At 40.4% G+C, this 24,069-nt stretch overlaps 1 protein-coding gene across 8 annotated transcripts in view; it reads left to right on the forward strand.

The window, feature by feature from the left end:
* LOC308247867 (uncharacterized protein) overlaps positions 1–24,069 on the forward strand; it is a 139,546-nt gene that overhangs the window by 50,304 nt on the left and 65,173 nt on the right. For 6 of the 8 annotated variants that reach the window (XR_013960575.1, XM_080667624.1, XM_080667626.1 and 3 more), the window contains exons 2-3: positions 14,844–14,973; positions 17,256–17,351. The gene's annotated coding sequence lies outside the window, so the exon portion shown is untranslated. The remainder of the gene's footprint in view (positions 1–14,843; positions 14,974–17,255; positions 17,352–24,069) is intronic. The other 2 variants (XM_080667628.1, XM_080667629.1) reach the window with 1 other exon arrangement.

The following is a 24,069-nucleotide window of genomic DNA, read 5'->3' on the forward strand; positions in this document are numbered from 1 at the left end:
TAATTGAAGCTCAGAAGCTTCCCTAGCTCGGTCGTTTAGGATGGTGACTCAGACATTTTTTAACTATAGCCATACTAGGTAGCTGAAAAGATCCATTGGCCTTCCTACTTCATGTGTTCCAACTAGATTATATAAAGCAATGGGGCCAAATATATATGGATTGTATGTTTACTTTAAAATCAAATGATAAATTTATGTATAGATTTTTACACCTTAGAACATTGCAACAGGAACTTGAATAATCAAATAATCTTATGTCCATTTTGATCATATGTTGCAGTTAAAAAAAGGAAGCAAAATCACATTACGCCCTAGCCAGTTTGCTCAATGGATAGTGTCGGCCTGCGGACCAAAGGGTCCCGGGTTTGATTCCAGACACGTACCTTGATTGCAGGCTCCTCCCCTGCCAGTGCCTTGGTCAGAGCTCATGCAGGAGGTAACCAATGGATGTGTTTCTTTCACATCAGTGTTTCTGTTTTTCCCTCTCTCTTCCACTTTCCCTAAATATCAATGGAAAAATATCCTTGGGTGAAGATTAACAACAACAACAAAAATTTCCTCACATCACCAATGAATGTTCTGCTGTATACAAGCATATTTTAAATATCAATAAAGGCATAAATGATTAATATTTGAATTGCAATGCCTTTGTGTCACAGTACAGCTATTAGAATACTTTAGTCTCCTAATCTGCATATGTGCTTTATTGGAAGCTATGAAAGCAAACGTTAATGGCACAGTGGTTAAGAGTGATGGCTCAAAAACAAGGGCCAGCACACTATGCTTGTTTTTATAAATAAAGTTTTATCGGAACTCAGCCATGCTGATTTGTTCACATAGGGTCTACAGCTACTTTTGGGCTACATTAGCACAGCTGAGTAGAGGACACATGGCCTATAAGGCCTAAAATATTTACCATCAATAATTGTTTTTTATCATAATATGATTATTAATATTACCATCTGGCCTTTCACAATCAAAGTTTTCTGACCTCCAGAGTAAAGATCCTTGAGTTCAAATCCTGACTCTAGTTTCCAGCTGTGTGATCTTAGGCAAGTTACCTAGCTTCTCTGTTCCTTAGTTTCCTCATCTGTAAAACGAGGAAGTTATATTAATTGCCTCAAAGGAGGGTCAAAGCAAATTGCTGAGCATATAAAGATCTCACCCTGGATTAAAAAGAACACTAAAACAGTAGTTGTTAGTACTAACCAAACAACCATAACAAACTACATTTGTAATGAAAATGCTAAATTAAGAGCAATTTATAATTAAAAAGGGAAATTGATAGTAATTAAAAACCTGACCATCTCAAGTCAACTGTGATGAGGCTCCTCCCCAAGTGCCCTTTCTAAAAACTTGCAGGAATTCTATTTCTATGTGGGGCATACCCAGTGGGAGCTTTTGAACACTGGCAAGCATTGCCGGGCACTGAGCCATCTTATGAGAATATAGATTAAGTTTTAATAAACTCGGGCAGTATGCTAAGTTTAGTTTAATAATAACACAATTAGTAACTTACCGGTAAATAGCCTCTAGCCATTCATAAAAATAGAAGTCAGTGGAATTCAATTGCATTTTTTGTTTCTGTTTATAGCCTAATCAAATCATCTCTTGCAACCCCAGCCCTAACCCTTTCCTGGTTGGATGGGCAGCCATCTAGTTCATAGAGTCAACGAAACCAAGTCATGGATTCAATCCCTGGTTATATTGTCAACTTGATTCTCTCCTGTGGCCACAGGCTTTACTTTACCTTTCACCATGGTCAGCTGTGGCAAATCTGTCCCTGGGGAAGATTGAGTAGTAGTCCGTGTGGTTGGGTAAACATAAATAGCTTAGCCCCATTGGAATATATCTCCCAATGACGAGTGGTAGGCCAATAGCCTCATGTTTTGTTAAAGGAAGTTCACAGTCAAAAAGAGAGAAGGGCATTGGAAGTTGCTCCCCATTTACTTCGGGATTATGTGAGGTCATTGGCAGTTTCTTCTACCAGAGGTTAGTTTTGCAATTGTATGGGTGACCTGGAATAGCAGTCATAAAGAATAAACTGGGTGTTTAATTAGGAGTAAGAAGTGTGAATGGAAAGTTCCTTGTCTAATCTGGAGGTTGTTTGGATCCTCATCACTGTCAGAAGTCTCTTCACAAAATTTCGAAATGAAATGCAAATAATCGTTAACCTGGTAGCATGGCTGGAAAAGAGCCACTAAGAATGGGTACAGAGCCGCATGGTCAGTACTGTGGTTCCTCACCACCGTAGACTCTAATTGTATTTTCTTTTTTAGATACTCAATTGATTTTGAAAAAATTTGCTATGGATGATTTATGCACAAAATGCTCCATACTACATTTTTGGTCTTTTCTTTCTTCTCTGTTGTCAGTCTCTCTGGTGTGTGAGAAGTTTGGCAGAGCCCCCGTCTGTTCTTCCCCTTCTGTCTCTATTTCTTCATGTTCTGTGGCTATCTGGAGATCTCCCTTCTTTGCCCTCCCCCCTCCCCCATTGATTTCCTCCTTTTTCATTCCTGTCCTTGGAGATTTCTAGCAAACCCAGCCTAACTTCAGTCAAGAGAAAGTGAGCTGTCCATACCCAGCATTTTTCCTGGGTCAGAAATGACTACATAATGTATTATTGAAAAGAAAGAAGGACATAAAAGAATGTTTTTGTGAGTTTATAGTTCCTGTTCAGCTTTCTTGTTTTTTAAAACAACATGTGTTTCCTGATTATGGAAAAAATACTTGTCCATTGTAGGAAGTTTGGCAAAATAACACTAATAAAGGAAAACATTTTTTTAAAATAACATAATCACCCATAATCCTACACACTGGATAGCCATTGTTAATATTTTGCTGTATTTCTTTCCTGTCTTCTTCACCCTTATTTTAATTACATATATACGTGCATACATTTCTCTGTTAAAAAGTTACATTAAAATAATACCTCATATTTATAGAGTGCTTACTATGTACTAGATCTATGCCAAGTATTTTATGTATATTATTTCATTTAATCTTCATTACAACACTATGAAGTATGATTTATATTCTCATTACATTAAAATGAGGAAATTAGGCCCAGAGAATGAAATTACTTGACCAATGTAAGTAAGGATGAAAATTCAAGCAGATAGAAACTCGCCGTATTAACACTTTTCTATTCTGGTCACCAGTCTACTCCATTACTACTAGATTTGATTATTTAATTTTTTAGTGATTAGAGGATTAATTTTTAGAAATTCAAGTTATTATCTTTGAAAAATAATATAATGTGTATCAATAATGGTTAAAATACGTAAATTTAAATTTCTTAACAGAGTACCTTTTGTCCTTCCATAAAATGGGTAGGGGAATTATTACCCACATGAAATGCCATAAACTGAACTCTATTCTTATTATTATCCTTGTTTCTCATTCCTTCTTTACTCTTCTAAATGAACTGATGGATTTATCAGGTAAGAATGGGAAGAGGTGGAGTCATCTCATTAACACACAAAGGATTCACACTCAACTTCTCCCTCCACTCACTCCTTCTGAGTGACTATTACACACTCATAGATTTATTGCTTTCTTTCTCATTCCACTTTCCTAATATTTCCCCAATGGTTTTAATCATAAAATAGACAGGAGTTGAAGTTCTTAGCCAACTGAGCAACATCTAACAAAATTATGATTTCCCTAATAATAGAGTGGATTCAATGTATATAAACATTTTATTTTTTTGTTCTTAATGTTGCATTTTATCAGTTTATAATAAGCATTTTCTTTTATTGATGATTTCTGTCTTCTAAAATAAATACTCTACCTGAGTAGAAATTCTACTTTATCTCCATCTAAAAATATTTGTGTGGGAAAATGTTATCTGAAATCATTATACATCTACACATTTATAATCTGCTTTCACACATGATAGGTAGGTGACTTATACATTTTAAAGGGCTGCATTATTCTTGATTCTTTAAATACATTTATACTGTTTGTGAGCATGTAAAGTGTATTTTATAAATGAGCTTCAGGGGGCACTGCTGCAGAATTTCTTCAAACTGTTAGTTAATTCCTGGATTTCCTGTGAAATGTCAACACTACTGCTTATTACTAAGAAAGCAGAACATTCTAAAGGGTATTCTTGAACTACCTGATTTCAAATGCTGAATAATAAGGTTAATTTAGAATAAATTATATATATATCATGTATAATATATATGAGATGTAATGTATAATTATTCATTTGAGCCCCTTCATTTTTATGGATGGATGGGGAAACTGAGTTTATGGCTTGCCCAAGTTCAACAGCTGGAAGTGAAGTTTCCTGCTTAGGAACAACCACGCTTTCTATAGTACCTTAAAGTGGAAGGCATTTATTTTCTCTACTATTCCCCAAAGGTTTTTGGATTTAGAAAAAATACTTGGAAAACTAATACTCTACCAGAGTAAAACTGTCTGGAAAATTAAATAATTCCTTATATCCATAGTCTCTGAAATAGAGTTTCTCCCTGCTCTTCCTCAACTTCTACAACCAGGCTATGCAATACCATCCAATGGTCAAAATTTTTAACCATTTTTAGAGGTACAGAAAAATTACAAGAGTAGTACAGAGAGTTTCAAAGTGTCCATGTCCTCTCATACCGGAATTTAGCATTTTACATAATGTAGTATAATTATCATAACCAGAAAATTAACATTGGTATAATACCATGAACTAAAGACTCCACTTGATCTCTAGTTTGAAGTGTCCAACTAATGTCTTTACTGCTGTTGTTCCTAAAATCCAATTTAGGATTCCTGCATTTGGTTGTTATTTCTCTCTCATCTCTTATAATTTTTCAGTCTTTCCTTTTCTTTTGTGACCTTGACACCCCCAAAGAGTATTGATCAGTTATTTTGCTGGACATCACTCATTTCAGACCTGTCTGGCCTCTTCTTGTGATTGAACTGAAATCATCCAGAGCACCACAGAACATCCTCACCTTTCTCAGTACATCAAATCCAGCATTCAGAATGTCCATATGTATGATTATTGGTGATGCTGGTCTTGATCACTTGGTTGAGATGGTGACCACCAGACAGTTCCACTATAATGTTATCATCCCAATGGCCAAAGATGAAACAATTTGGGCAAGAAAATAGATAATGATAGTATTAGATGGTAACCTGTAACTTAATATACATATACATGAGTTCATAGTGATATAAATAAGTAATTGGTAAAATAGATGTGGTCAATTCTTGCTTTCACAATAGTTATGTTCTATAAAGTACTGTGTTTAAACACTGAATTAGCTAATAGTGATCCACTGCTCCTAGAGAAATTACAGGTTTAGGTTTTACAAGCCTCTGGTAAAAACCTTCTCATCAGCTGATCCAGACATAACCTGGTTTTATTTGCATTTCTGTTTAAAGACACTTTATTTAATATCGTTTGTTGATTTGTTAGCATTGAACTTAGCCTATAGCGCTACAACTCATGCCTGAATGAAGCTTATATAACACTAGAGGCCCAGTGCACGAATTTATGCATGGGTGGGGTCTGGCTGGCCCACACTGACAGGGGCCCATCAGGCTGGGCTGGTGGTGGGGAGAAGCCACAGGCAGTGGGCCAGCTGGCCTCTCCCCTGATCCAGGGGAGGGGCGGTTGGAGGTGGGGCAAGCCAGGGGGAGGGGCCTCGGGCAGTTGGCCAGCCCGCCCTGCCCCCATTCGGGGCCAGGGGGGCCGATCAGGGTCTGGATCAGGCTGGTTAGCTGCTGCAGTGTGCATCATAGCTACCAGTTGTTCTGGTCGTTCTGCTGTTCTGGTTGCTGAGCTTTTACATAAATAGATAGGTATTTTCTCTGTAAGGTACATCACAGCCTTCTTGTGCTCAGGTACACTAGATAGCATTGTGCTTGGGGTACATTTCAAACAGTGAAATGACCAATAAAAAGCACAAAAATGTGGCACTAAATAGATTGAGAAAAGGACAATTGTTTACAGTATGAAAGCTGAAATAAAGCAGAGGGTCACCTTGTGTGACCCCAGTGGGAATGTATGCTTGGGGTGGCTCACATTTTTTTCACTGCTGTACATGTCTAAGAATGACCGAGAAAGTGCCATGACTGTTGACTTTGGGGTTACAAATAAATATTACCAAGCAGACAAATTCTTAAATATGTAATTTATGAATAATGATGAACTATATATGGAGAAGTGACAGTTTTACAGTAGAATTACAAATAATAAATGTGAAAATAATAAAGCACATAGAAAATGTGTCACTATGCAGCCCCACAGTAATTATTATTGTGTATGGACCCACCACTGGACACTAGAAACACTGAGCAAAGGTTTGAGAGCAAAGGAATTTGCATAGTCTCAGTGTCTATCCTCTAAGACATTTGTTAGACATTCTCCCACTCAGCTGGTGACTACAGGGGCAAATATATTTTTATTTTAAATTTAATATTGCATCATTGTTACATTTTTCTAATATTTATAAAGCGTTAGCAGATATTGACTACCAATACATATAAATAGGTGGTATGTGCTGAAATTCTTGATGATAATGGGGTTCCCAATTTTTTTGGTATTTTTATGTGTGGATAATTAGCTAGTGTTCACTCAAAGATGTTCATTTATATATAACTGGAGAAAAATCAAAGAAGCTGCCACTTCAAGGGTGGACATGGGACACTTAAGCATCACTGCCCATGTGAAATCATCCCAAATGGAGGTCCACATTTGCTCTTCGGTGTTCCCACTATGCCCTATTTGAATAGATGAGAACTAGCTATTCTACACTATAGAATTGATTATGCACACCCTTGTCTCCTGAGCGGGGTGTTTCCTGAGTACAGCAGCTGCCTCATTCATCATATATCTCCAGTGGCAAGCACAGTGACTCACACATAGTGGGTGTTCAATAACCTTTATTGCAAATTGGATGACATGGGATAGGACATGGTAGGACCCAAGATTAATACCCTGGGTCTGTGGAGTAACCACTGTCCATATTTTTTCACAGACAAGTTTTTGTGCTTGCCATCTTTTCAGATGCTCATTTTTATCTCCTGTGCATGGTGAAAACAGGCATGCCCTTTGTTTGTGGTATTGAAAGGCACCTGGAAATGAAGACAGGCCTTTTTAAGTACACTTGGTTCAAGGGAATTTTCTTATTCCACATGTCTTAGTTCACATGTGACCTTAGGTGTTTTGTTCACATACCTACCTCTTTCCTAATGGAGGTGCTGCTGTTGTCTCTAGGGGCAAACGAGATTGATGGCAGCATTCATCAGGGATTTTATGAAGCAGCTTATCTGAAAAAGCTTCTAGTGTCATGGTTGGTTCTAAGAACTTGGATGATTTCAGACTGAACCAAGTGTATGAGGGTAGCTAACTGACCTAACGAACAGCTCCCTAAAAAAATGGAACATAATAAATTTTTTCTTGCTCATAAACATTCTAACGTAGTGTTCCCAGTTGGGCAGTTTTCTCTCAGGCACTGTTTCAAGGACTCAGGCTTCTTCCAACCTGTGTCTCTACCAACTTCCAGATCCTCAGCATTCTCCCACTCAGCTGGTGGTTTTTATGGGTCCTGTCTAGAAGTGGTTTCCTGCCTTCTGCTCGCATTCCCTCGGCTGTAAATCAATCCTATTACCACCCCTACATGCAAGGCATGCTATCAAAGGTTTCACTTTGTGTGCCCAGGAGAAAAAAGGGAAATGGATGAACAACTAGCCAGTCTGATTCACCAACTCAGCCTGGTGTCTCTCCTCTGAATTCTCCTGAATAATTTTCTTATTCTTCTTACAGCACTTAACACTTTTCATTGTATTCACCCATTAATTATTAAGCCCATTGATAACACCATGGGCTCCCTACAACATGCCAGGTGAGGGAGCCTGTAAAGAAGAGTCAGGCCCTAACTGGTTTGGCTGAGTGGATAGAGCGTCGGCCTGCGGACTGAAGGGTCCCAGGTTCGATTCTGGTCAAGGGCATGTGCCTTGGTTGCGGACACATCCCCAGTGGGGGGTGTGCAGGAGGCAGCTGATTGATGTTTCTCTCTCATCGATGTTTCTAACTCTCTATCCCTCTCCCTTCCTCTCTGTAGAAAATCAATAAAATATATTAAAAAAAGAAGAAGAAGAAGAGTTAGGGCCCACCCAGAAACTCAATCTGGTAGTCAATGTGGTAGTCAAATGGGAAAAGCTCACAAAATATTTTAAAGTACTTTAAGCTACTCATGTATCTAAATTTTGCCCCAAATATTTATTTGATATTTATTTGTTCATATTTTGTCTTTTTTTTTTAATCTTACAAGCAGAGGCAGGTATCCAAGATTTAAGGAGAATGTAAAATCAAGAACTTTCGCATTTCTCTAAATTTAATTATCCTTGAAAAAATTGGAAATGGTTATTATTCAGTCTTATTGGGGAATTAGAGTTTTGAGACCCATTGCTATTTCTCATCTGTTAGTGTGTAAGCAATTTGAATTTAGGGACCTTGTGTGACATAATGCTTTCCCCCTCCTACACTATCTTTTTTTCAGCTAACTGATCAAATCATCTTTTTAAAAAATCATTATTTGGGCAATTTTTAAAGGAACTTATTGTAGAAAAGGTTGAAAATATAGGTAAGCAAAAAGACAAATATTAGAAATGTTCATTATCTTTCCATAAATAAATCCTGTTAAGATTATTCTGCATTTCCAGTTTGTGTGTGTGTGTGTGTGTGTGTGTGTGTGTGTGTGTGTGGTTGTGTGCATGTGAATATGACTACAATATACATAACCTTTTATAACAATGGGATCATACTAAGCATCCTATATAATAAAAGTTTAATATGCAAATCAACCAAATGGTGGAAAGACTGAAATGCCATGGCCCCTCCCACTGGCCAGCCCCACCCCGAGCGGCCCCCCAACCCTGATCGGGGGCGGGGCCTGACCGCAAAGGGCCCAAGGCCCCTTGCCCTGGAGGGCCCCGCCCCCGATTGGCCCCCATTAAGGTGGGCTGGCTGGACCCCATCAGTGCACAAATTCATGCACCGGGCCTCTAGTATAGTTATAATTTTAAAAATTCATTTATTAACATGTACATTCTTATATTGGACATCTTTTTACTAGAATTTCATTTTGTGCATATTAAGAGTAAATGAGTCAATAGATTAAAAAGCAACATCTACAAGAAACTGGCATCTGTATGTAAAATGGGATAACACAGGAGAAGTAATATAGAATTTAGGAGAATAGCTGAGGGCATTTTGGTTCTGAGACAGACAGTAAGTGGAGCATGGTGGTTCAGTGCTCAGATGTGGGTTTAAATGCAAAGTCAGCATACTAGACATAATCATGATGTAAATTATTTTGTATGGACCAAATGGTTATATTTGGGTCAATAGTCCAAGCCCTTCTTTCTGATATAAATGCAACAGCATCTATATCTCCAGCTTTCCAGTTTATTCACTGCAATCCTTCCGGACTATGCTTCCTTATTTGTAAAGTGGACATGAGGCTAGAAATAACCCTATAGGGTTGTTGAGAGGTTTAAATGAGTCGGTTCATAGAAAGTGCCTGGTAGATAGTAAATGCTCAGTAACTGTTAGCTATCATGACACTATATATATATGACTTTAAAAACAGTAGAGGTAGGCTTTAAATCAGTGATTCTCAACCAGGAGTGACCTCCCCCACCCCATTCCCCAGGGACATTTGGCAATGTCTGGAAACAGTTTTGGTTTCTCAACTGGGAAGAAGCACTGCTGGGTAGTGGTCAGGAATGCTGCTCAACATCCCACAATGCAGAGAACAGCCCCCCACAACAGAATTATCCTGCCCTAAATGTCAATGGTGCTGAGGTTGAAAAACCCTGCTCTAAAGGAATGGCTATGCTGGACTGTCATGGATGGACGCAATCCATTTGCCACTAACGTCACACAGTTAGAAAGTCACTTCTCTGATCATCAATTTGCATGTCTGGAAAAGAGGTTAATCGTACCCAATTCACCTGGTTTTTGTGGAGATCAAATGAAAGACTGTATTTAACTCTTGTATAAACTAATGTGCTGTGTAAGTATAGGTTAGTTCTAAATCGTTTTCCTCAACCATTTTTATTTTATTATTTCCCCACTAAAAATGGCTTTTTAGACAATTTTTTTTTCTTAAGTACTTCTTCCCACCATGAAATTTTAACACCATAGGTATACCAGATATCAATTTATGTAGTCAGATAGGGTTAGGTTTGGAAAGTCATAAACCATGGTGCTATCTAAGACTTTTTGCCCCACAAGAACTAGTTTTTACCCTCTTGGTTCAATATTACCACCATTGAAAATGCTTGTCTGAAATAAAAGGAATAACTTCTGAAAGTAAAAAGTGGGTGTTTTTTTCCCATAAGGTTTTAATTTCTTATTAAATTAAAAGTAGCTTAATAGCACCTGTTCTGCCTTTTGGGTCATACTGAGACAGCAATGGGAAACTCAAATATAATACTATCTATTTAGCATGCCTATAGCTTATATAAGGCTAAAAATGCCTATACCATTTTAAATAGACAGCAATCCTCATGCAAATGAATGGAGATTTAGTGAAATCTGAAAATGCAAAAATAAAATCTGGTAGAGGAAAAAAAAAATACGAGAAATTGAAGAGAAGATGAAAGCTGTCTAGAGAGGCAGCTATCCTGTCTTTAAACTTATCATAAAAAGGAGATATAAAAGAAAGGCTTGAGAGGCATAGAATGGAAGGGAAATTGTGCTAGATAAGGCAGTAGAAGGAAATATACTAACTTTTCTTTCTGTAGGTGAAAAAGTTTCTAAGAACTATATAGCTTTCTTCCACTTTGTTTGAAAAGGAAAGATTAAGCACAGCTAAATCTGCAGAGAGGTGTGTCGCACTTTGGGGGAAATTGGAAGGTTATAGCTTATAGGTTATCCATCTGGTAATCAAGCCATAGGTCTGAGAGGAGTCTTTACTGCCTGATCTGTTTTTATCTGGTCCTTTTGTTCCTTCTAAGTCCTCAGCAGCAGGCTCCTGTCTGAGTTTTCAGCCTTATCTCTGACCACATCCTCTCCTCCTGTCAGCTCAGCCTCCCAACCTCTCAGCAGTTCTTAGGGGTTCCTGGGTCCTTACTTTTGCTCATAACCGACACTTCAGTGTGGACTGCCTTCTCATTGCTTTACTTTATACCTTCATATTCTTTCTTTATTTTAATGACTACTTCCCCTCACTTTACAGGTGAGGCTCAGAGGCCCATGACTTCCAAAGGTCACACAACTAGTGTGACCAGAATCCAGGGCTTTGACTCAGAATCTGTTGTGCTGCTACTCTTGTGGTCTGGGCCCACATCGCCACCTGATTGACGTGTTATAGTCTGCAACTAGTATTGTTTTCTAGTTATCTATAGACAGATAACCTTTTCACCTTGAAGATGGATGAAGGACGGTAGATAGAAGTTCCAGTCATCTGCATTATACATTTGGTCCTGCTTATTTGTTAGCATGTGACAATGACTGCGAATAAAACTTTGGACCTTTGCCCTTTTGTCTGCCAGTGTTTGGCATGGTCCAAGAGGAGAGCTAAATGTTGACTGCACAGTATGAATATCTCACATGTTGGCTCTGTGCCATAGACGGTGAGTTTTTAGGAATGCGCTCTAGGTAAGTGAGCACATATAGAGGTGTTCCCAGGCAGTGCTGGGTGTTATACACTTTGAAGGCAGAATTGGCTGCATTTATTTTTATGTCCACAAGCCTAGCCGGGCCCTGGAACATGGCTAGTGCTTAGCACATGTTTATTGAAGCAAAAGAGCTATTGTTTCCCTCCTTCTCCACATGGGGTGTCTGCCAAAATCATAACAATTCTCCCTTCTCTGGGAACTCGGAATTGCTGCTGGCTGTTTCTTCCCTGAACTCTCACACCCACCCCAGCCATAGTTCACTGTCCAGGGTCAAATACCTGACCGGAGCAGGGCCAAGTTCCCATCCTTGAGCTCTGGAATTGAGACCCTGAGGGACTGAGGGTCAGTCTTTGTGGCTAAACCCAGAACAGATAAACACAGGAGCCATTACAGAGCTGTCTTGTGGAGTGCAGATTGAAAAAAAAGCTACATTTCCAAGATAAAAGACTGAAGCCATTTTACAGAGAAGAACAGGCAGAGTATGGAGAGAACTACCTGACGGAGCCTTGGGGACCACGAGAGGAACAAGTTGCTCAGAAGCCAGTTGAGATGACTGGCTAGAGCAGGCTCCTTTTCCTTCCCGTTGGTGTTTGTCCCTTTTGAAACTGTGTGCACTGAAGCAGAAGACACAAGTCACCCTGCTGGAGGAAGCCTTTTCTTTCAACTAGACTGTATTTTGGACTAGAGTTTCTGCATAAATGCCCCATCCCAAGAAGAAGAAAGGAAAGGAGGTCCCACAGTCGGAAGGATTGGTAGAGAAGCCTTCTGAGAGCAGGGGAGTGACGTCAGCTTGTAGAGGTGACAATAGGCATTGGTTCCTGGAGAGAAGGGTGGATGGCGCTCAGGGAATGCGAAGGCCAGAAAGGAGGAAAAGACAACTCAGGCTACTTGTCTGACAGTGAGGGACATGCATATCCTGCTATTACAGTGACCAGATTTTCTGACAAGTATTCCCAGAGTCCATCGGTTGGTAGAAGGACCAGTGACTTCGACTAACCCTTCCTAGAGAGTATCAGTTTTATTTAAAAAAAGGAGAATCTGGCTGCAAAGTCAGTTTAAAACCCAGAAAATATCTGTTTCTCTAAACAATTGCAATGACTTGTTCTCCTGAAATGAGATATTTCAGAATGCTCTGCAGAAGCATTTTTGTTAAAATTCCCACAAAGAGGATTGACTGAAATTAAACCCAGGGTTCTTTCCAAAGAGCTTTACAAATACCATCATCCATTCTGCAAGAAGCACAGGAATTCTGATGAGAACACATTTTTCAAGAATTCATTACCCCCGTCCCTTTCACCCAGGAGGGGGCCTCTTATTCAGGCTGCTGGATGTAACCAGTGAACCGAATACTTGAAACCAATTTGCTGGTTTGAGAAGAGGTTATTGATTCTCACAGCATGTGTATACTTGGAAAATTTTATTGTTTAATTCTACATGCGGATGATTTTTGCCTCACACTACTTTAAGTCAGGCAGCCTGGGTGAGGAGTACAAATGCTCCTTGTTTTATTGAAGTCTTCAGAGGAACTGAAAAATGTTTAACATGAGTTTAAAAGACTGTATGTACTTTGCAGAAGGTGTCTGGTTAGGTGAGGGATATGGTTTGTAAGCATGTGCTTTATTTTGGGAGGAGGATATTGGGAGAAAAATTGCCTGTGCATTTTGCCCAGAACAAAGAGAGCAATGGAGGTGATGGATAAAACACCAAATCAGATCAATATGTTCCTAGATCTTGTTTAAAATGATCACTGCTTGAGCTATTTATTGTTTTCAGAATTGCAAAACCCAATCAATTGATTATTTATATCATATTAGCATTTATTTGCCATATGACCTCAATTTGCATTCTTAAAATAAAAGGAATTTTCCTCCATCACTGATGGGAAGGAGGAACAGAGGGAGTATGGTATCAGGCACACACATACTCTCTGAATGATTTTGTGTTTGTACTATTTTTCACTAAATAATAAAAACTTATTGAATAATGTTCAACTCTTTTGGTGGGTAAAAATGAACAAAGACCACCCTGGCGGGTGTGGTTCGGTTGGTTGGGCGTCATCCCATGCACCAAAGGGTCGCCAGTTCGATTCCCAGTCCGGGCACGTGCCTGGGTTTCAGGCTTGATCCCCAGTAGGAGGCGTGAGGATGCAGCCAATTAATGTTTCTCTCCCTCTCTCCCTCTTTCTTCCTCTTCCTCTAAAAATAAAAAATAAAAATCTTTAGTAAAAATAAAAAATATGTGTTTAAAATGAACAAAAACTGTTTAAAATTATTTTTCAATTACAGTTGACAATAGTATGTTAATTTCAAGTGTACAACATAGTGATCCAGGGGTGGGCAAACTTTTTGACTCGAGGGCCACAATGGGTTCTTAAACTGGACCGGAGGCCGGAACAAAAGCATGGATGGAGTGTTTGTGTGAACTAATATAAATTCAAAGTAAAGGAGCGGAGGGGAGAGCAAGAGAACCCTCCGCTCTTTCGGCTCCGCGGGCCGGATAGAACAGCCGAATGGGCCGGATCCAGCCCACAGGCCGTAGTTTGCCCAAGGCTGGATTAGACACTTATATACCTTATAAAGTGATTGACTCCATAAGTCTAGTACATTCTGAACTAGAACATTTGCGGCTAACCTCCCTTCTGGGCGTGTATAAGAATATATGTAGGTGGTAAAGCCACATACTGCTGAATATTTCCCTTCAGATCCTGGAAATGTGGATCCATCCCAGCCAACTGCCGCCCTCCACTTTTTCCCTAGAAATATTATCGTTGGTTCAGGGAAGGTTCATTCTAGCAGGAAGTCTGCCATTTTGAACCAATTTGAGCTGCCTTTGTAGCCGAAGGAAATGATTGATTGTTCCCAATCATCATTTATAAAGTGACCAGTGGGAGCAGGTTTGCTGATAAATTCACAGCCACAGGGGAGGATTTTAATTTGTAACAAGAAAAATTTCCTCCTGCTTAATGAGGAGAGACTTCTCTGACCCTTACCTGCATGGGTTTCTGGTGGGACGCAGGCCCTACGGGGATCTATCGACTTGCACTGAGGAGCTTTTATAATACACAGCTGTGTTTTAGAACTGAAGCTCCCTAAGTCCTCATTTAGAGTGGGCAATTGGTGGAGAAAAGAATCGAGTTATTTTTCTCAAACATCTGCATTTTTTGCTTTGATGGTGTTTTTTTAACTGACAAGTTATTTCTATTTCAGGGCCTGTCGTTTATGCAGAAGATTGTCCTATGAAACAGAGAGAGTAACTGAAACTAAAGAAAGGACCCCACATCTAACCAAAGGCATGTCACAGGGCGAGAAGGAACAGAAGTTTCAATGAACGAACAGGGTAAGACACAAGCTGGGCATGGACAGGTAGCCATGTGAGAAATATTTAATTCCCAGTGGTGATTACTGGCATGTGAAGCTCATGAAGGACACAGCCTCAATATAAGTATCTTGTGTTAAAAATTTCCAAAGGCTGAACAGTAGGCACACCAGCCATACAAATAACTGTAATATGTTAGAAATATAACTGTTATATTTCTACACTGTTGCACACTTTGGTGATTAGCCACTTGGGATACTGTCTGCTGAATTTCTTTCTTTTTTTAAATCCTAACCCAAGGATGTTTTTATTGATTTGAGAGAGGAGGAGGAGAAGGAGAAAGAGAGAGAGAGAGAGAGAGAGAGAGAGAGAGAGAGAGAGAGAGATATTGGTGTGAGAGAGAAACATTGATCAGTTGCCTCTCGTATACACCCTGACAGGGGATCAAACCCACAACCTGGCTAAGTGCCCTGACCAGGAATCGAACCAACAACCCTTCAGATGCACAGGACAACAGTCCAGCCAACTGAGCCATACTGGCCAGGGTCTATTTACCGAATTTCTTGAGAAAATCTCCAAGAGTCAGCAGTTAGTTATGACTGAGGCAGCTTTCAAGATGTGAGGTTCATCATCTGTAGGTATTAGGGTCACCTTGGAATTTAACCTCCAGCCCAGTCTAGAGCAGGTAACCTGAAACTGAGATTCTTCTGAGACACAAGAACAGGAAAGAGGTCTTAACATGAAGGAGGATTTGAAGTGAACTTTTCCCTTTTTGCTCAAGGGAGAAACCAAATTTAAAGGGGTGGTGAGAACACTGGCAGAATGATGTTTTTAATACATTAGCTAATTTTCCCACTCTGGCAGCTCCTGCTGCTCTGCCTCTCCCCCCAACCCCATTCAGGCATCTTTTGTTGTGTCTGGGGAAAATGAGTTTCACCAGAGAACAGGAAAAATGGGCTTTTGATCATCAAAAGTCAAGACCCTCTAGGCATTTGGCATAGAAACTATAAGGAGAACTGAAGAAGGCTTCTAGCCTCTGTTAGAACATGAAGTTTTCCAGAAGTACTGGCGGGGAGTGGAGAGGGCATGGTCTGGGGGAGGAAAGAGCTCGTAGTTGTTAGTGGGAGGTTGAGGAGGAGCAAATGAAGGTGAGGGGTAGAGGGAAAGCAGCGGGACTCGTTTTTAGAACCTGGTGGCCTCTCTCTGCTCTAAAAAAAAAGCTCTGTGCCCTGCTCCCCAAGGGAAAGGTGATGGGTACAGAAACCCCAGCTGGCTTGGGTTGTCATCACTTCCCCCTTCTGTCCAAGAAGACTACAAAGCCCTGGAGCAGAAATGGCTGAGTGGTGTCTAAGGTACAGAGAATCTGAGCCAACCGCAGGGAGGTGAGAGTACCCAGCACAGTGCGAGGGTGTTAGTACGAGTCCTCTGTGCCCAGAAAGTGCCACCAGAGCAGTAACAAAGGATCCACAACTTTCAACTGGCACCCGAAGTGGGGGCAGTCTTGTAGAATGGAGCCCTTAACTTGTGGGATCTGACTCCACCTCCAGGTAGAGTTCCAAAATTAAACTGAGTTGTGGGACACTCAGCTGATGTCAGAGAATTGGTGGGGGTGGGGGTGGGGTGGGGATGGGGGGGGGCGGGGGAGAGCACTACATGTTTGGGATCAGAAGTGTTTTGAGTAAAAAACGTTCAGACCTTTTCATGTCTTCTCTGTTTTCCAAGGAATAATTCAGATTTCACCTATTCCCAGGCACCTTTCCAGACCTCTCAGTTATTTTTATTTTCTCCATCCTCATGTGCCTTTATCAGTTCACACATTCCTTATAGCCCATTATCAAAGCCCATTATCAGCCTTGTATTGCCAGTTAAGTTAGTGTCAGCTGCTGGGTGTGAACCCCGGAAGCATGCATCTTGTGTCCTCCCAGCACCTACCATGGGTTTATACCCCTAGGCTGGCAGGTATTTCGGTGCCTGGTATGTAATAAAGCCTCCATTCCTAGACATGGAATGAAATTGAATTTAAAATTCTTGTGAAACATGAGACAGATCCTTCCTTTATTTGTTGTATGGCCTTGGGATTGTTGTTGCTTAACCTGGATCCGGTTCTCACTCTGTAAAACAGGATGGACAGTGAAGCCTACTTCTTAGGTTGTGGTGAGAATTAAATGAGAATGGAGACAAAGGTCCTGGCGCATAGTGTGTGCTCAATACAGGGTGGCAAGAAAAAAAGCACAGCATCAGTATTTAATGCACCATCAGCACTGATCTGCAATGATTTGTGCTTCTGGTGTTCTTGCTTCCAGCCTCTGCTTTGGGCCTGGAAGGAAAAGAAATTTGCTGGAGACAACGAGTCTCAGACTCTTCCTTGATTATGAGCAAGAGGTTCCTGGATCCAGGAGGTGAGTAAAAGATGGCCTGGGCTTTGGTGTGGAAACTTCATTCTAAATTCCTGGCACAATGAAAAGGCCAGAGCTAACAGCAGAATCATCAATTATCTACTAGCACCCAGAAAAGATGGGAGGTCTTAATGCTTATCTAAAATTTAGAAGAACCTTTGCTAAAAATGGAGGTGATTAGGAGAGAATGTCAGGGCTCTCTAATAACCGTTAAAAACCACTCCGAGACCTTTGATGCAAGGATTTGTTTATTTTCTGAGCATAGGCCCTCATTAATACAACCTTCCACTCCAAAGCTATAGCATATCTCCAAATCAGGGAACCAGAATTACGCCCAGAGCATCTCATGTCTGCAATGGGCCTGGAAATCTGTGGCTGGAGAATGGAGGATGAGGTTGCCTGAGATCACCTTCCCCGTGGTCTCAGACCAGGCACATTTGGGGTTGTTGGAAGGTTGGGGAAAGAAACTCTCATCCTCTTTTCCTGCCTGTGCTCTCACCATGCTTCATACCCCTTAGTGTAATCATCCTGAGTACAGGATGGTGTGAATATTATGGTTTGAATGAATAAAATTGTGATCCGTCCGAATGAATTGTTTTCTGCTGCACACTCTTGATTTCAAACTTGTGTTAGTGTATATCAATCAAATTGTCCCTGCATGACCTGGGAAATGCCTAATGTCTTTCCGCTCTTAATGATTTATAACCTAGATGACATACCACATTAATGTGTGGATCTCTCTTAAAAAATGCAAGTGCCTGCTTCCCCCCAGTTGTACTCCCAAATGAGAGTGCGAGTCCGTGGGTCTTGGGATAGCCCACTGGAATCTACATTTAAAAAAATCTCAACGAATTCTTTTGCTTCGTAGCCAGAGCTCAGAACTGCTCTGCACGGTAAAGCTCTATGGCTCTTCTTAATGAGAACAGTGAGAGAGGGAGCATGTCTTCTTTTGAGATGCAAAATCTTGGTTGACCTTTTCATTTTTGTTTTGTTTTCTGCCAGTTGGTGGGCATAAAATAGGAAACGAGCTGAAATGAGAAGATTAGGAATACTTCTAAAGTAGACAAGATCAGGCGTGATATAGAAACAAGGACAAGCCAAGGACACACTTGCGGAGACTCTCAGTGAAAGTGAAGGCGAACTAGTGAAGGTTATCCCAGCCAGCTAGGAATGCAGTCAGGGGAAATCAAGTAGAGGGTATAACCTAGGACAGTGGTCGGCAAACTGCGGCTCGCGAGCCACATGCGGCTCTTTGGCTCCTTGAGTGTGGCTCTTCCACAAAATACCACGGCCTGGGTGAGTCTATTTTGAAGAAGTGGCATTAGAAGAAGTTTAAGTTTAAAAAATTTGGCTCTCAAAAGAAATTTCAATCGTGTACTGTTGATATTTGGCTCTGTTGACTAATGAGTTTGCTGACCACTGACCTAGGACAAAGAGGCAGATAGGAAGATTGAGTAACTGTATTTTAAAAGTTCTGAAACATCCATATTTCACATTTTAACATCCCTGGCATCTGTTGGCTGGAGCCAAGTGGGATGCATTTGTCATTGTCCGTGCAGAACAAAGTTGTTATTCTTCATGGTGGCATAACAGGACAACTTCAGTCCCTAAAGCAAACGATTTAAGGGCTATTTGAAGAAAGAATAAAAATCCTAATTGTTCAAAAACCTACTGTTGTCATTTGCTGGTTACAACAAAAAAGTAACAACATAGAAGCCTTCAGATCAAATGTTCCTGCTTGGAGAAATAGTGGAATGCTTTTTAAGAGAAATACTACATTCTCAATGCTCTTGCTGGCGCAGACACTAATATTGTGTGAAAAAATAGGAACAACATGCCAATTCTGAGTTGAAAAGTGATCCAGGAGAGTTGGAATTTAAATGAGGAGAAGTTTGGGGTATAGTTTTATTGGCAGCATTTTTTTCTCTCATAATGGTAGATATTAGTAATGCATCTTACAACTGATGGTGTCTTAGATTTAGTGTGATATGGTATTTGTGTTGGTCTTTACAAAGGAAAATATTAAAGAAAATTCTCAACTATAAATAGTCGCATAAAAAAAGCATATGTAGTTTTTGTTTTTGTTTTTTGCTCATATGTGGGCTATCTATAAACCTGAAAGCAACAAATGGACAGACAAAAACTCATAGACACAGACAATAGTATGGTGGTTACCAGAGGGAAAGGTGGGTTGCGGGGGAGATGGTAAAGGGTAAAGGGGGTCAAACACATGATGACAGAAGGAGATTTGACTTTGGGTGGTAAACACACAATGCAGTATCTAAATGATGTATTATAGAATTGTATGTTTGAAACCTATATAATCTTATTAACCAATGTCACCACAACAAGTTTAATAAAAAAATTGTAAGCATATAGAAAACCATATACGGGACTCGGAATCATGGACCTGTGGTGTCTAACTTCCATGAAGGAACTTCTCTCTGAAAAAAAGAGGGCAGAACCAGCATATATTAGAACAGTAATAACATTTTTTTTTTTAAAAAGCAGCTTTTTCTCATTAAGAAAGAATTATTCCAATTTAATAGAATTTTTTTAAGAACTAAGTGGGCACATGACCCAGGTAGACTTTCAAAAAGTCTATCCTAGTTGGAGGGCTATTCATTCCCCCCCTCTCAGGCTTGAGTTCCCCTAAGATGCAGTCATTTTCTCTATACTGGATGCTTCCTAGTAGAATTCCTCAAGACCCATGATCCACAGGTCCCATCCCAATTCTGTATGCTTTCCTTTCAATAACTCAAAATAGCTTTTATTCAAACCTCATGTTGCTCTTCCTCAGGCTAACCAACTCTTTCTTTAAAAATTTATCAAAATCTATTTTTTGAGGCCTTCCCATTCTTGAATCTATCTTCTGAATACCCTCCAATTTATCTGTATCCCTTATAACTGAGTAACATACAACCCAGGTTGTCAAGGAGTCTTAGTTTATGCTTATTTTCTAGACTTAATCATCACCCAAAACCCTTTCATTCTAGAAAGCGTCCTGGTTGACCAATATCATATATGTTCTGCCTACTTTCAACTGAACTGAATGCAGTATCTAAGGGTGGGTGGACCGTAAGAATCAGAGCAGGGCTCTCACTAGCCAGGTCTTGGTATTTTACAATAGTCAAACATGCATTAGTGACTTGGGCCATACATCACACTTTTTTTGCTTCATGTTAAGCTTGTGGCTGGTTGCTAATCCTCAAGTCTTTCCCCCAAAGCCACATCTTCCCTGTGCAGTGCTGGTTCTGGTGGCTCTATGGTATTTGTTCTTACTGAATCTCATGATGTTAGAATTCAACCCATTGTTCAGTTGGGTTAAATTGTGTCATCCAAAATTCTGTCTTATCCATCCCAACTTCCTGCTAACAGAAGATATTATCTTGCTTTTCTGTATCATTGTCCAAGTTCTTGATTAAAAAGATTGCATAGGGTTGCTTTGTGGCACATCACCTCTTTTTAGTTTGATCTCCATTTGCATCCTGGAGTCATTTAACATCACAAATTCACTTAACTGTAGTACCATTCTAGGCCATATATTCCTGCCTTTTGTATGATAATATCTTGGGCTACCTTAGCAAATGCTTATTGATACTTAAGATGTCTAATGTAGAATCTCTTTTTCTGATCTATGCATCTAGATCCTAGACCAAAAAAGGGAAAGAAAAAAAAGAAGTTATGTCTAATGTGACTCCTTTTTAGCCCCCACGAGGCCTTGGAAATGTAATGACTGACACAGAAAAGGTCAGTGCTCAATGAATATTTGTTGATGCGTGATTTTTCACTGAAATGTAAGTGGAAGATCTTTTTCATGTCTCTTGCTGTGAAAAAAAGTCTATTTCTTTACACCTGCCAAGGACATCTGCTTTGAGAGGTCCCACACACAGATCAGGTCCACATCAGAGTATGAATTGACTATTTGCTAATCACATAAATATTATTGCTGAAGTGAAAGCATGATTGCGGCTAGAAGTGTGAACCAAATGCAGGAAGTGCCAGCTCTTTAACGTAAGCAATTAATTAGGCATCATCTTTAAGTCTGGTGATAGGTCCCAAGGTGTTAATCAAATCAAATATCACCAGCTGCTGAGAGAGCAGGCTCTTTCAGGAAGCATTCCCTGCACCAAAGGGGAGATGAAGTTGGCATTGAAAGGGATTTCCTGAGGCTCCAATAGGGAAGGAATTGTGGGAAACTGCTTTGTAGGCATGTCCACAACTGATCAGACAAACACTTCGTGAGTCACCTGGAGGGGTGAAAATAGCCTAGAGTTGGAAGCCAGACAGAGCTGGGTTCAAGTATTGGTTCTGTTTCTTTGTAGACTTGGAAAATTATACAACCTGTCTGAGCCTTAGTGTCTTCAGCATTAAAATAGAGGTAAGGACACCCATCTTGTAGAGTTTTTATCAGGATAAGAGACTACATAGATGGCACCCAGGCCAATAGCCAGCCAGCAGGAAGGATGCTACATGGCAGGTGGGTGGTAGTGATGGTGGTTGTTAATGATGAATGGGTTCCGGTCTACCCTCTGCTGCTGGTGTGACCTTGGACGTACCCATAGCTTTTCAGAGCCTGCTCTTCCCCATCTCTGAAAAGGCAGGAGTGGACTAGATGGAGTTAAGGGCTAACTGCCTATCATTCTTTGACAGAGAAGGGAATTAGGTCAATTCTGAGATAAGTGGAATAAGACATGAGAAAAGTGCACTGGTAGGTAGGAGGGTGAAGTTCTATAGGGAGTTCAATTCCCCCCCTCCAATCTCCACCTCCCCCGCAGAGCAGACTGGAGGCCACCTGCAATGAGCCATCATCTCAAGTCCTCCCCACCACACCTGCCTGGCTATCACCACATGTGTGTGTATGTTAATACCACAACAAGGGCACCGTGAAGGAAAAAGTAAATTTTGGAGGGTGGGACAGGCCTCTCTGGAACTACTGGGATATTTAAAATAACATTTATTTTTCTTTTTTTTCTTATTGCAAATGAATACATGGTTGATGCAGAGAGCAATGAACACATAGTTTAAAGCAACCATCATGGCATTCTATGTATACTCTTCCAGGTTTTTGTTTGTTTGTTTATTTTATATATAAAACAAAAAAATGACCTTATAACATCAACCTATCATATAGTGTACTTCCCTGGGTATTTCCCCTGCCTTCATTGTCACTGCTGTTTAATGATGCCTGGTTAATAGTGATTCGTTGGTTATTTAGCAGAGATCTCCAAAATAGGAGGTTTGCCCCAAGGTCATATGCTAGGCAATCTATCAGAGAGCAGGAAGAAAATTTTACAATTTCTGTGTATATTTTTACCCCTTCATTTTAAAAGTGTGTGTGTGTGTGTGTGTGTGTTTCATTCATAAAATGTAAAACTATATCTGGAGGTATGCAGTCCAGAGCTGGGATGGTGGCTTAAGGGTAACTTCAGAGACTGAATTTCTTTCCAACCTTCTTCCTCTCCGTTGTAGATAAAGCCTTCATTTCAGGCCTGTAGCCTCATGTTTGCAAGATGGCTGCTGTATACCTGTGCTTTATATCTACATCCCAGGCAGGAATAATGGGAAAGAATGAAGGGCAAAGGATTTTCTCCTGGTGAGGCTTTGCTTTTTATTCAAGAAAGAATGTTTTCCTTCTCATTGGTCAAACAAGGGAAGTTGGAAAATAGAAAATTTGTCGCTGTTCAGCCTCTATGGCAAAGGAATTCAAAGAGATGGGGAACTGGAAATTGTTGGGGGTAGACAATCCATAGGGTCTGCCATGGTTTTCTCCTCAGAAAAATGCACACACGTGTGCAGGTGTGTGATACACAGCTTTGCCAGGTAATTTCAGGGTGTTACTCTCGTAAGTGGGGGTGGAATGGAAGCCACTCTACAGGGCCACATTGAGACCACTGCATGGATGCTTTGCTCAGCCCAGAGCTAGTGGGCACAAGTGAAGCAACAGGGGGAGGAGATAGCAGACACAACAGAAAGTGACAATATGTATATGAATGGGAGTGGCAGATACAGAAAGCAGCGTGGCCCATGAAGGTTATAAGTAGCACACATTGTAATAAACAGTAGTCTTTAGGTATCTGAAGATTAAAGAAGTGCACCACCCTGTAGGACCAGCAGTCAGCTCTCCAATGAGAGGTAGGGGTAGTGAAAGTGGTGGGCGGGGCGGGGGGGGGTGCGGAGGGCACCCTTCAGTGAAAAGTTGGGCCACGTCCTATTAATTGCTGTAGAGTTACAAGACATTTGTCAGGAATTCAAAGGGTTTGGTGACTTGCAGATTTGAAATCTGATACAGAACAATTCAGGAAGAAAGGCTCATGTCTGTAAAATGCTGCAACATGGTGTCCCATTAGGTGTTGTAAATAATTTCCCCTGTAATTAGCTGCCTACACATTTGTAGGAACTGATCACAATGTTTGGGAATATATGAGTTGCTGAGATAATATACACACAAGCAGCAAAATAATTAGCACCATCTTCAAAACCATCCCACAGGGTCCATTTTTCCATGTGGAAAAATCACAATTATCCCCCAGTATCCTTGGTCCATTATAAACTGCAGAAGCAAAAGATTTTTAAAGAACAACACAGGTGTTTGAGCCAGGTGTATGTCCCTCTAGAATAGATGACTTGATGATATCAGAGGAGAATGCCACGTTGGAAAATAAGTAAAACAACACTTACAAAGCAAAGCCTCACTTAACAGCACTGGCCAGGGCTTTTT

Source organism: Plecotus auritus (genome assembly GCF_963455305.1).
Source record: "Plecotus auritus genome assembly, chromosome: 5".
NCBI classification, from domain to species: Eukaryota; Metazoa; Chordata; class Mammalia; order Chiroptera; family Vespertilionidae; genus Plecotus; species Plecotus auritus.